The sequence below is a fragment of the Microtus ochrogaster genome, linkage group LG1 (assembly GCF_000317375.1).
Source record: "Microtus ochrogaster isolate Prairie Vole_2 linkage group LG1, MicOch1.0, whole genome shotgun sequence".
NCBI classification, from domain to species: domain Eukaryota; kingdom Metazoa; phylum Chordata; class Mammalia; order Rodentia; family Cricetidae; genus Microtus; species Microtus ochrogaster.
The window spans coordinates 18333491-18344785 of NC_022027.1; positions in this window are offsets into that span (position 1 = coordinate 18333491).

An 11295-nucleotide genomic window follows, 5' to 3' on the forward strand; every position below is an offset into this window, starting at 1 on the left:
TTAGTTGTAGCTAAAGTTACTTCATTCAAAGGTAGCAAAAAGATATTTTCTGTATATTGTGTGCTACTACTGCTGCTGTGGTACTGAATAATTGACCATAGCTGAGAGGAAGGCAAGAGGAAAAAAGTAAACAAACAAATACATAAATAAATGAGCAGATAAACAAGATAATAATAGCAAGACTTTCAGAGATCACCATTTTCTGGCTAAATAAGGCACATTATCACAAAATAAAGCTACAAATTAATATATAGCTCATGGATGTTTATCCCCTAGTAGCAATTTACACATAGGTACATCATTTGAATAGCAGAGAACAAGAATAACAGTATTTCATGCATGCTATTGGATAAGGCTCACACAAACTTTGACATATGCAGTGACCTTCCTATTTCTAAGTTTGAAATAATCCTTATGACTTTATCAACATGTTCATTTTAAGACTTAATGTAAAGAGTCCTTTAATTTCTGTTGCCACCTTATGAGAAAAGTAACTCTATATATGTCCATTTTTTTTAAAGAAAAAAAACAGTGTCTAAAGATCCAAGTTTCTCAAATGTTTTGATGTTATCTGGACCTAGTACTCTTCAAATTATGCAATAATGTAGCTCCAACCTAAAGCAGATTGACATTCCTGATAATAAACAGCTCAGCTATTAAGAGCACTGAGGGCATTTTCAGAGGTCCTGAGTTCAATTCCTAGCAACCACATGGTGACTCACAACCACCTCTAGTAGGATCCAATGCCCTTTTCTGTCATAAAGCTGTGCATGCAGACAGAACACTAACATATATTAAATGAGTAATATAATGAAAAAAATAAATGTAAATCTTTTTTAAACAAATTAAGTGATTGGGTGGTTAGAGAATTTAAAAAAAATATTGCCAAAACCTCCTAGATATATAAATTATATATAAACTATATATCATTATAAAATGATAGTGCCAGACTGTAAGAATCAATATAGCTACACAAAGGGTTCTCACTTCTCTATATATATCAGTATTGAGAGAATGGAATTTACTTTTAAACACATGTTTTCCTTTATATTACTTTTCTCCAATCAAATGCTTATCCATATGCCTAGCAAAATATAGATATAGACCATATAAGATAAACTCTACAAGTCTTAAGTTATGAATGAAAGAACAACTAATTAAAACAATCAAAAATAGTTTGAAAAATAAATACGTATTTTAACTTTTCTCCAGTGACAATTCTTCGCACTGCTACCAATACATTCAATGGAATTCTAAGCTAAATTAACATTAGTTACTTTGTGAACATTTATTACCTAGTTGTGCAGTTGGTGTTGGGAAGCCAAGGAGACTAAAGACCTTGAAATGTTACTAAATACCGAAATAGGAGAAAATGGGACAAAAGTGGCTATTCAGTTTAAGAACAGTGTCTTAATGGCAAAAGAATAGACAAAAGACCAATATAACAGAAAGAATAGACCCAAACTAGTCCACATAAATGTGACCAACAGAGCTGTAAAACAATACTATAGAGAAAAAAAATAAGATACTATTATGAATAAATGGTGCTGCAACAACTGAACATTCACATACAAAATATGAATGTAGTAACAATTTTTATGCCATCAAAAAGTAATTAGCTCAAAATAAATCTAAGGTGTGTTAGTATAACAGGAACAACTAAAGGAATTCCCAGAAAACATTATAGGAAAGAGGTAACTTGTTCCATGGGGAGATTTTTTTAGTCACAGCTTGAAAGACCGGAAGAAAGAGCTACCCAGCAAACAGTGATTCCATACAGTCTACCCTTTTATTCCCCTTAAGACAAAACACAGGGTGTCAAGACAAGCCATAGACTTTGAGAGCATCATTACAAAGGAGAGCTTTAATAACAATAAATTATCTAAAATAGCCAAAGCTCTACAATTTGAACAAAAACAAAACAAATCTTAAGAAACATTTCAACAAGAATATACACATTTGGGAAATAAGTCTAGGAAATGATGTTCTTTATATATGCAATGTTCTATACATAATGTATTTTATGTAAATGACATTGCCATTTAAATGGCAGGAAACAAGAAGACTAAGTCCTGTATGGGAAAGCAAAGAGCCTTTATTTTATATAAGTTTGCAAACTCGGTCTCTCTGTGTGTCCAACATACTGAAATAATCAGAGGGCCCGGAGCTCAGTTAGAGTTGGGCTTTTATAGTAGTAAAGGTGGGTAAGGGATTTCTAAGGTTCAGAACCCCTGTTTGGATGACATTTGTCTAATGGTTTCCTGGTGAGTGTATGCTGGAAGGTGATCCTGTCTACAAGAGTTGGGATGTTAGGAATTGTCTTTGGATGCTCTCTTTTTGGGCTGTGCCTGAGTAATCTCAGTTTGTAGTCCTTCCAGCAACCAGGTATTGCCTCAGGGTAAACTACTGAGATTCAGGACTCCCTTAAACTTTTTGTGGCTGTGTCCTACACTAGCAGGTAATAATGATTTAAGAACTTCCTTTATGTGGTCTGTTTCTAGAAAGCTTTCCATGGTTAGCTCCTACACTTCCCCCTTCACAAGCACCAATGGCAGGACCCAATCATGTGGTTGCTGGGAATTGAACTCAGAACCTTTGGAAGAGCAGGCAATGCTCTTAACCGCTGAGCCATCTTTCCAGCCCCTTGTCTAGGCAAAAGTAATGCAATCATTTCTCCAATGTCCTACTGTTTCTCCACAGTCTGAATCAGGTCCTGGCAGCAGATGTTGCACCGGGGAATCTCACTCAGTGGTCAGCACCATTGTAATCCAGGTGGAGACATCATGGTGTCCCATAATCATCTTTGGAGACCTTAGGTTACTACCAGGATCTCAGAGTCTCTAATAGAATAAGCTTTTAATCATTATTTTAAATGCCATATTCTACAGATCTCTGACGTATGGGCGCAGCCTATATATATCCCCTCTTAATGAATAAATACATTGGATCTGAATGCCCAAAGCAGCTCTGGTAGAGGGAAGTCTGGCTATCCTGCCAGAACATCTTAATGCCTATATCTAGAATTCTTGGTCAGCTTTGACCAAAAGTTGAGGCATGCAGCAGCCCCCAGGGCAGGCCGAGGGAACTCATCCACCAACATGGGAGGGGGCAGGATGGCATGCAGCATAGGGGAAAAAAGATTGTTAACCTTTCTAGCCATAGCAATTAACTCTAGATTCTCTGTTCTATGTTTGAAATCCTACTGGGGCACATCTGCCTCCTACAGATGTGGTGACCAGCCTTGCTACATTGTAAATACAAGGCTACATAGCCCAGCCACCCATTCAGTTGAGCTTGCTGTGCACTTGTTTGGCAAACCTGCCAGTGCTGCCCCTGAACCAGAGGCCAAAACTGACTCCTTAACATGAAATGCTTAAGGCGGGTAAAGGTTACTTGTCTTATCCCTTTTAGAAAAATATACCCCTATGCTTATGGCCCTATCTCTAAAGTCCTGTAAGTGATCCCAACATCAAATTCAAAGAAGTCATGATTTGAATCTCTCCCATAATGCCAGTGTCAGTCTCAGTCGGGACAAAAACACAACACACAGACACACAGGACAATGAACAGATAAATTGTCTTGGCACCAAACCAAGCTGGACCAAAGAAGACAGCCTCAAGCTGTTTTGCTGGAGCCACCTGCCTGTCTGTCTACAGAACCAACACTTCTGGAGCATCCTGCACGTCTCTCTACAGAACTTAGAAGACATTAGGAGTATCCTACACTTCTCTCTACAGAGACCAGTGGAAACCACCCTCATACCGAAGGGTCCTGCGGATGTCTCACCAGGAGCCCTGCCTGCCATCTTTTCATGAATCTGCAGAGATAACTGCAGGGCTCTTACAGTTCCTGGGCCCACTTACAGAAAGACATGAGACACAGGCACGAACCATGAAGCAAAATACAGAAGGCTCCACAGGTGGTAGTTCAGTGGGCTTGGGAAATCACAATGGACGAGCCCACAAATGTTAGGTCCAGATCTGCAAAGTCCCCCCAAAACCAACAAAGATACCAAGCCCCATATGTAAAAGCACAGAACCTTTATTTTATGCAAGTTTGCAAACTCAGTCTCTCTGTGTCCAAGGAATTAGAATAATCAGAGAGTCCCGAACTCAGTTAGAATTGGGTTTTATTAGTAGTAAAGTTGGGGGTAAGGGATTTCTAAGGTTCAGGACCCCTGATAGACTGACATTTGTCTAGGGAGGTTCTGGTGAGTGTGTGCTGGCAGGTGATCCTATCTACAATGGTTGGAACATTAGGCATTTACTTTGGATGGTCTGTTCTTGGGTGGTACTTGGGTAATCTCAGTTTGTGGGCCTTCCTACAAGCAGATATTGCCTCAGGGTAAACTACTGAGACCAGGCTTCCTTTAGGCTTATCATGACTGGGTCCTACACTGACAGATGATAATGGCTTGAAGAACTTCCTTTAGGAGGTCTGTTTTTTATTAAGCTTCTCATGGCTGGCTCCCACATTTACAATGACAATTGGTCTGATTTAAATTAAATTAATTAGGGCATAGAGAAAGGAAGAGAGTAATGTAAAGCCTGAACATCTTGACTAATATTTACTGTTTATATGTGTGTTAAATATCAGGCAAGTAAAACTATCTGTACATCCAGTCCATTCTTATTCTTAATGATTGGTATTTTAAAAACTATGTTCAGCATTTTAAAAAAGTTTTAAAATTATGTCAAATATAAACCTAGAATTAAAACTTGTTTGTGACACTAAAATCCAACACTATATTTTTTTCTTTAAATTATATGAATTCCAGACCCAGGTATAGTGTGTGTATTATAATCCCAACTCTAGGAAGGAGAGGCAGGAGTACCATATGTTTGAATTCAGTTCATATAATGACAAACTGTCTCAGTACTTGCCCCACTACCACCAAAAAAAAAGGAGATGAATAATGAGTCACATATATTCTCCAGCTATTTCAATAACTAAGGGATTAAATGATGAGTGTTTTCCAGTTCACACTGATGTCCTCAACAGAGTTAATGTTTTTGAATTTTTTACTGAGTGTGTGTCAATAGACTGTTTATTAAAAATTGAGATATTATTTACTTTGCAATTTTTCTTAATTTTATGTTTGTCTGTAGCAGCTATGAACAAATTTATTTCAAGTATGCACAATGGCCAGAAGAGGGTATCAAATCCCCAAAAGCTCTAGATACACATGATTTGTGCTGCATTAAGTAAGTGTTGAAAATCAAATCTGATTCCTCTTCAAGAAAAGTACACGAACTTACCTGCTAAACCATCTCTCCATCCCCTCCGTAAAACTTTCATAAACTAAAAGTGACATAATTTTTGCAAGGTGCTATATCAATAAATTACATCTCAGTGTGGTATTAAGAAGACTATTATCACAGCTTCATGTGTTAGGAAAAGTGTAATTCTGAGTCCATAAGATCTTAAGGTTTCTAGCAGTTTTTCAGGAGGTGAGACAGGGAAGCTAAATGCTGCTTCATAGGCTTCAACTAACATGATAGTTCTGTATTGCCAGCAAAACAAGAAATAAGGATTATGATTAAACCAACAGACAAAATACACAAGACTATTACTGCCAAGAAATGTAAATGTCTAACAAGAATCTTGGGACTACAATAAAATAGAAAAAATTCTTAAATAGTAAACAGATATATAGTCATATTCATATTCATGTATATATTTGCACATTTGCATTTCAGAAAAAATAACGTTTATATTATTGTTAAATATATACATATATAATTTAATAGAGAAAATAATTATATGCCCAACATTTATTAATACACACAGAAATATGTGTGTGTTTGTGGATATGCATTCTTTAAAATATATCTATAGATAAATGAATGATTTTCCTCAGACCTGTATGCAAACATCCTTCATGAAATTTTATTGTTAGTGTTGTTTGATAATGCAGGAAACTGTAGTCAATGACATTTCAGCTTTCCTCAAAGCACTGTGAATTTTGAGAGACTACAAACCCTAGATCGGTCAGAAAATAGCTTTAAAAATGCCCCTTTGTCTGTCTCAACCTCTGTTTGATAGTTAGGAAAAAAATGAGTGTCTAGAAAATAAGTTTGGCATGAAGAGTAAATGAATATTTCATTCGAATTGTTGAAACACAAGCTTTAGTTTATTCTTACTATGTTTTGCTTTGAGCTTTAATCTATTCTTGGCACCAAGTAAGCCATTATGTATTGATGGATAACACAAATTTTGCTTGACAAATACTTCACACTTTTGTCTCTGGGATCAATTGGCCTGCTACAGTGCAAATGAAACTGGGGAAGAACTAGGTTGTTAGTAGCTACGAATGTTTGTTTTAATTGTCACTAAACACCCACTCAGCCACTCTTCTAACACAATTGCTATGCACAACTGATAAATGCTCTATAAATACAAGCAGACCTGTGTGCCTCTCAGCAACTTACAATTAAGTTACTAACATCTGAAAAGCTGATTCCTATGGGTGTTGACTAAGGTTTCTGTCCTGCCTGGTTCCTACAGTCATTAAGTCTCTCCAAAAAAAGTCACACAGAGGTCTATATTAATTATAAAGGGATTGGCCCATTAGCTTAGGCTTCTTATTAATGCTTTCTTACATTAGCCCATTTTTCTTGTCTGTGTTAGCCAAAGGCTTGGCAACTTTTTCGGCCAAGGTAGTTACATCTTGCTTCTTTTGAGGCTGGGTCACGATTATGGATGTAAATTTCCATCTTTCCTGAATTCTCATTGCTCTGCCTCTAATTCCTGCCTTGTCAATAAGAAGGCTTCGAAGAGGGAAGCTCTGCAGTCATGACCCAGCCTCAGAGGAAGCATGATGTGTCTGCCTTGCCGAAAAAGGTACCAAGTCATGTGACTAACTCAGACAAAAATTATGGGCTAATATAAGTTATAAAAATTAATGTGAAGCCTGAGCTACTGGGGCAATCAGTTTATGATGAACGTAGACCTTTGTGTGATTCTTTGGGACTTAATGGCTGCAGGGCCAGGTGGGACAGAATATCTCTGTCAACATATAGGTAGTTGATATCTACTATCGCCACTGTCCCCCACTACCTAAAGATGAAATTTTGGTATAGGCACAAGGAGGTTGCAGGTCAGTAAGTATTGAAAACTAAAGCCAAATTCTTAAAATTTTGGAGATGGGATACCAACTTGATCCTTAGACTCACTGTGATCTTGCTGTCAAATGCTAAAACCTATCTACTGATAGCAAGCTTCCTCTTGCTGCCATTTTCTTGTCATATACTTCAAACAGAAGAAGACTTTACACGTTTACTTTGGACTCATTTCAATGCTAAAACAATCACTCTGGCACCAGGACAGATCCAACCATATCCAAATCAGGAAAGAGAAGAAATGAATTTCACCCTGGTGCCTTGAAATCATTTACTTTTTCTTCAAAAACCCTGAAACCAACATATATATCCACCTGCTCAGACTTCAGCTTAAAATATGCCCAATGTCTAGACCTGTTCACAGGAAAAGCATTTTAGGATCCATAACTCCCCTTATTCTTGGCTACTGAATAAGCATTCATGTCTGTTGCTAAAATGACTTTGCCATCCACAAATGGTAATAAATTTGAAATACAGTCTTCCCTTAAATAATAATATTCTAGTCTCATTTGGACATAGTAGACACAATATGTCATTGTCTTCTAATGATTCGTTTTCTCTCTCATTCTCTATCTCAATCTCCCGCTCTTGCTTTATCTCTCTCTCTCTCTCTCTCACACACACACACACACACACACACACACACACACACACACACACGTCTTTCTCTCTCCCCTATCCATTTCACTCTCAATATTTTAAAATGTGCAAATTCAGGTGAAGGTTTTTAAGCTAAAAGAAAACCACCAGCTCCAACAGCATAAGCCTATATATCTAGTATGCAAATTAAGAAGGCAAGTAACAGTGAAAACAGATCAGGGAGACTGATCTAATGTGGCCTCAGTAGAAAAAGGAAAAGTATAAAAAGATCCAATGATCACAAGCCTGTCTTCAAAGTAGTAATACAAACTGGAAGGGTCAAAAGAAAGGAAATAATTTGGACAACAGACAAACAAAAAGTTTTGGTGTAGCATTAGTCTTGTTGGTCATTGTGTCTTTTCTATTCTTGCAAAGAGGGAGAGTCTTTATTGCTTAAAATGATATAGTAGGTGCCAGGAAAGAACATTCCTGTTCCAGAGAGTGCCTTGTTTCACCACTGTTAGTTGTGGATAACTACCAGTTTCTGGGGAAGATGTGCTATGGTTTTGTAGATTTTTACTCTTCTTAGAATTCAAGGAGTTGCAAGAGAAAAATGTTAAAAACAATGACTGATTTCTGTGCCTTCAGCCTTGAAGAGAGGTACAAGAAGTTAGACAGATACACCTTAAGTATTAATACAGTGACCTAAAGTATCAAACCAACCAGCAAATACAAAATGAACAGCCATTGGGATTTTATCCTGGATCAAGAGTTACCTTGTGGGCCAAGTAAGGTATCAAGACTTTGTTGCAAAAGCAGCTCTTAACAGCTTGTTTCTCAACTAAAATTAATAATAACAATAATAATAATACATAAGTCAAAGTAATAAAGACTAGAACATATTCTCCTGTAATATTGACTTTCTATCTTTACACTGAAATTTCACTTATAGCTGTTAAGGTCTCTTTGAAGATCTGTTCGGCAAAGGAAACAGACAGTTATGGAGATTGGAACTCAAGCTCATCATTCCAGGAGTTTCTGACTTTGGGAAGCTTTATTCTTTTCATCTGAAATTTTTTACAAAATCTCAAAAACACTTTGGTTTTATTGGTAAGGTAAGCATCTTTCAGAGAAACACTTCTACCCATGAGAGACGTGTAAATATCACATCTGTTTAGAACAAATGGAGGACAAACTGTGTGTTCTAATTAGAGGGGGAAATTACTGGGAATGTGACAGTCAATCACTAAGAGTGACTAATGCAAAGATTTAGAGGAAAAGAGCTCTTCTCTGATTTAAATGCTCTCTACAAACCTCGTGTGCCCATTATTGGAAAGCCAAATTGTATCTTCTCTCCCCCATGATTGTAAATTTCCATGAGTCAATGGCAGCACATTAGAACTGTACTTCTTCTTAAGCAAATGCATTGATCTTTAACCTTCCTTCTCCTGAGTTGGCAAAATTTATCTAGAAGTATTATTAAAACCTGCATGGTCTTGGTTTTGCCACACTGAAATGACAGACTTTGTTGACTCCCCATGGGAGGACTGGCCCTCTCTGAGGAGAGGATGGGGGTGGATGGAAAAAAGGTGGGAGAAGTGGGAGGAAAGGAGGGAGAAGGAATTGGGATTGGTAAAGAAGGATTGTTTCAAGCCTACATAGTCTTAGAAGAATTTTCTTACACGTACAGTAAATACACCATCAAAGGCTTTGCACTGAAACATTTTGATTTTGTACTCAATCAGCAGAAGTTAAGCACAATGAAAAATTCTGTAAATCTTAACAAATCCAACAAACCAACCAATCAGTTAGCCGACCAACAACAAACAGAAACCCTTGCTATTTAAAAATAAAGTTGAATAAACTTTAGTTTAACTTTCTACAAAGGCAAAATAAAGGTTTAAGTATCAGGTCAAGAGGCAGCTTGCTTCCTATTTGATCTGTGGCAACTGAAGCACACATAATAGAAACACTATTTTAAACACAAAGGTTAAACACTGCTGCATTTTGACAAAGGTTAAATGCCTATTTACCAGAGTTAATTACTTAATAGCACTCTGAATACCATTCTTTATATAAAGGTTAATCTCATATTTTTAACTTCATGTTTCCTGTCTTTAAAGGAAGTATTCATTAGGACTTTAACAATTATCTAATTGTTAATTTGTTTTGATATTATTTATAGTACTTGATTCAGATTATTATCTGTTGTGATTAGATAAGTTTTTTTTAAAGAGTGTTCAAAAAAAGAAAATTAATGAAATGAAAAAAAAACAGTGTTATTCTAGGTGTTTATATGCAAAAAGTCAAAAAGGAGAGATGGACTTGGCATGTAGCAGAATTGGTAGTGTGCTTCCCTAACATCCAGAGAGCCTTTGGTTCAAATAAATTGGACTGCGTGATATAAACTTGAAATCTGAGAAAACAGAATGGCATGTTCAAGGTTATCTTTCGCTACATACTTCATTCATGCCCATGAGGTCACACAATAAATTCAAATTATTGGAGAGACGTGAGTTGTTAGACTCAATAGAAAAGTCATCAGCAGATCATCATATTTAGAAAATGTAAAGAAAATTATTACACAAGAGGAGATCATATGATCAATTTGATATTTACTCCCGATGCTGTTTTACCTAATGCATATATAATATTTTGCTGCAGGTAACATATTAATTGCAATATTGTAAAGTGTTTTAGCCATCAGTTTTTTGAATATTGCTAAAATCAAACAAACAAAACAAAACAAAAAATACTCCGTTTCTCACACATTTCTCAGAAATCACAGTGAGGATTCAGACACTGGAAGATAATCATGAATTTTGACGATATACCAGCATTTGGGGAAAACGTTTATCTGAGGGTATTGCAAATTCATATTATTGACATGGGATACTAAACTTGACTAAAGAGTTTGAGATCAATTATAAAGCCAATTGAAGCAGTCACTGTTGTGACAGAGTTCATGTGTGCTACATATAGTTTCTTTAAGGTTACATTATAAATAGAAGAGTGAAGCTGGGATGTATCAGTAAGGGATGGGAAGCTCCTCCTCCACTTAGGGGAGGAGCACATCCAGGCACAGGGCAGCCATCTGATCTCTCAGAAAATGAAGACAAAAGTGGAAGGGAAATCTAAACTGTTTTTTTCCTTTATTTTGTTAGCAAAGGGACAGTACAGACAACAGGAAACAAGGGAGAGTATGTTAAACTCACATCATTTCAGAAACTCTGAGATATGACTAGGGATTCTTAGAAACCATTTCATTTTAGGTGAAAGTCAAGGGACATAAACCCACAAGGAATCTGGCCATGAGTGTACGTTTTACCCATTTTGTTCCTATTTTGAAATGTGTAAAGCTTCAGTTCTTCTCACTAATTTTTTATTTGACTCACATATCCACATTCATGTTTATTCTCTGATCTGAACTCAGTGCTTCTTGGGCAATTACTGTTTAAACATTATATAAATAAACCTAGGGTCATTTGTCTACGCATTCCTTGTTCTGTCTGTTCTGATCACCAAAACTCATTTGATAATAGTGAACTAAGAAAAAACAGAATCTGTCCAGAGGAAGGCAGTTTCTAGAAACTT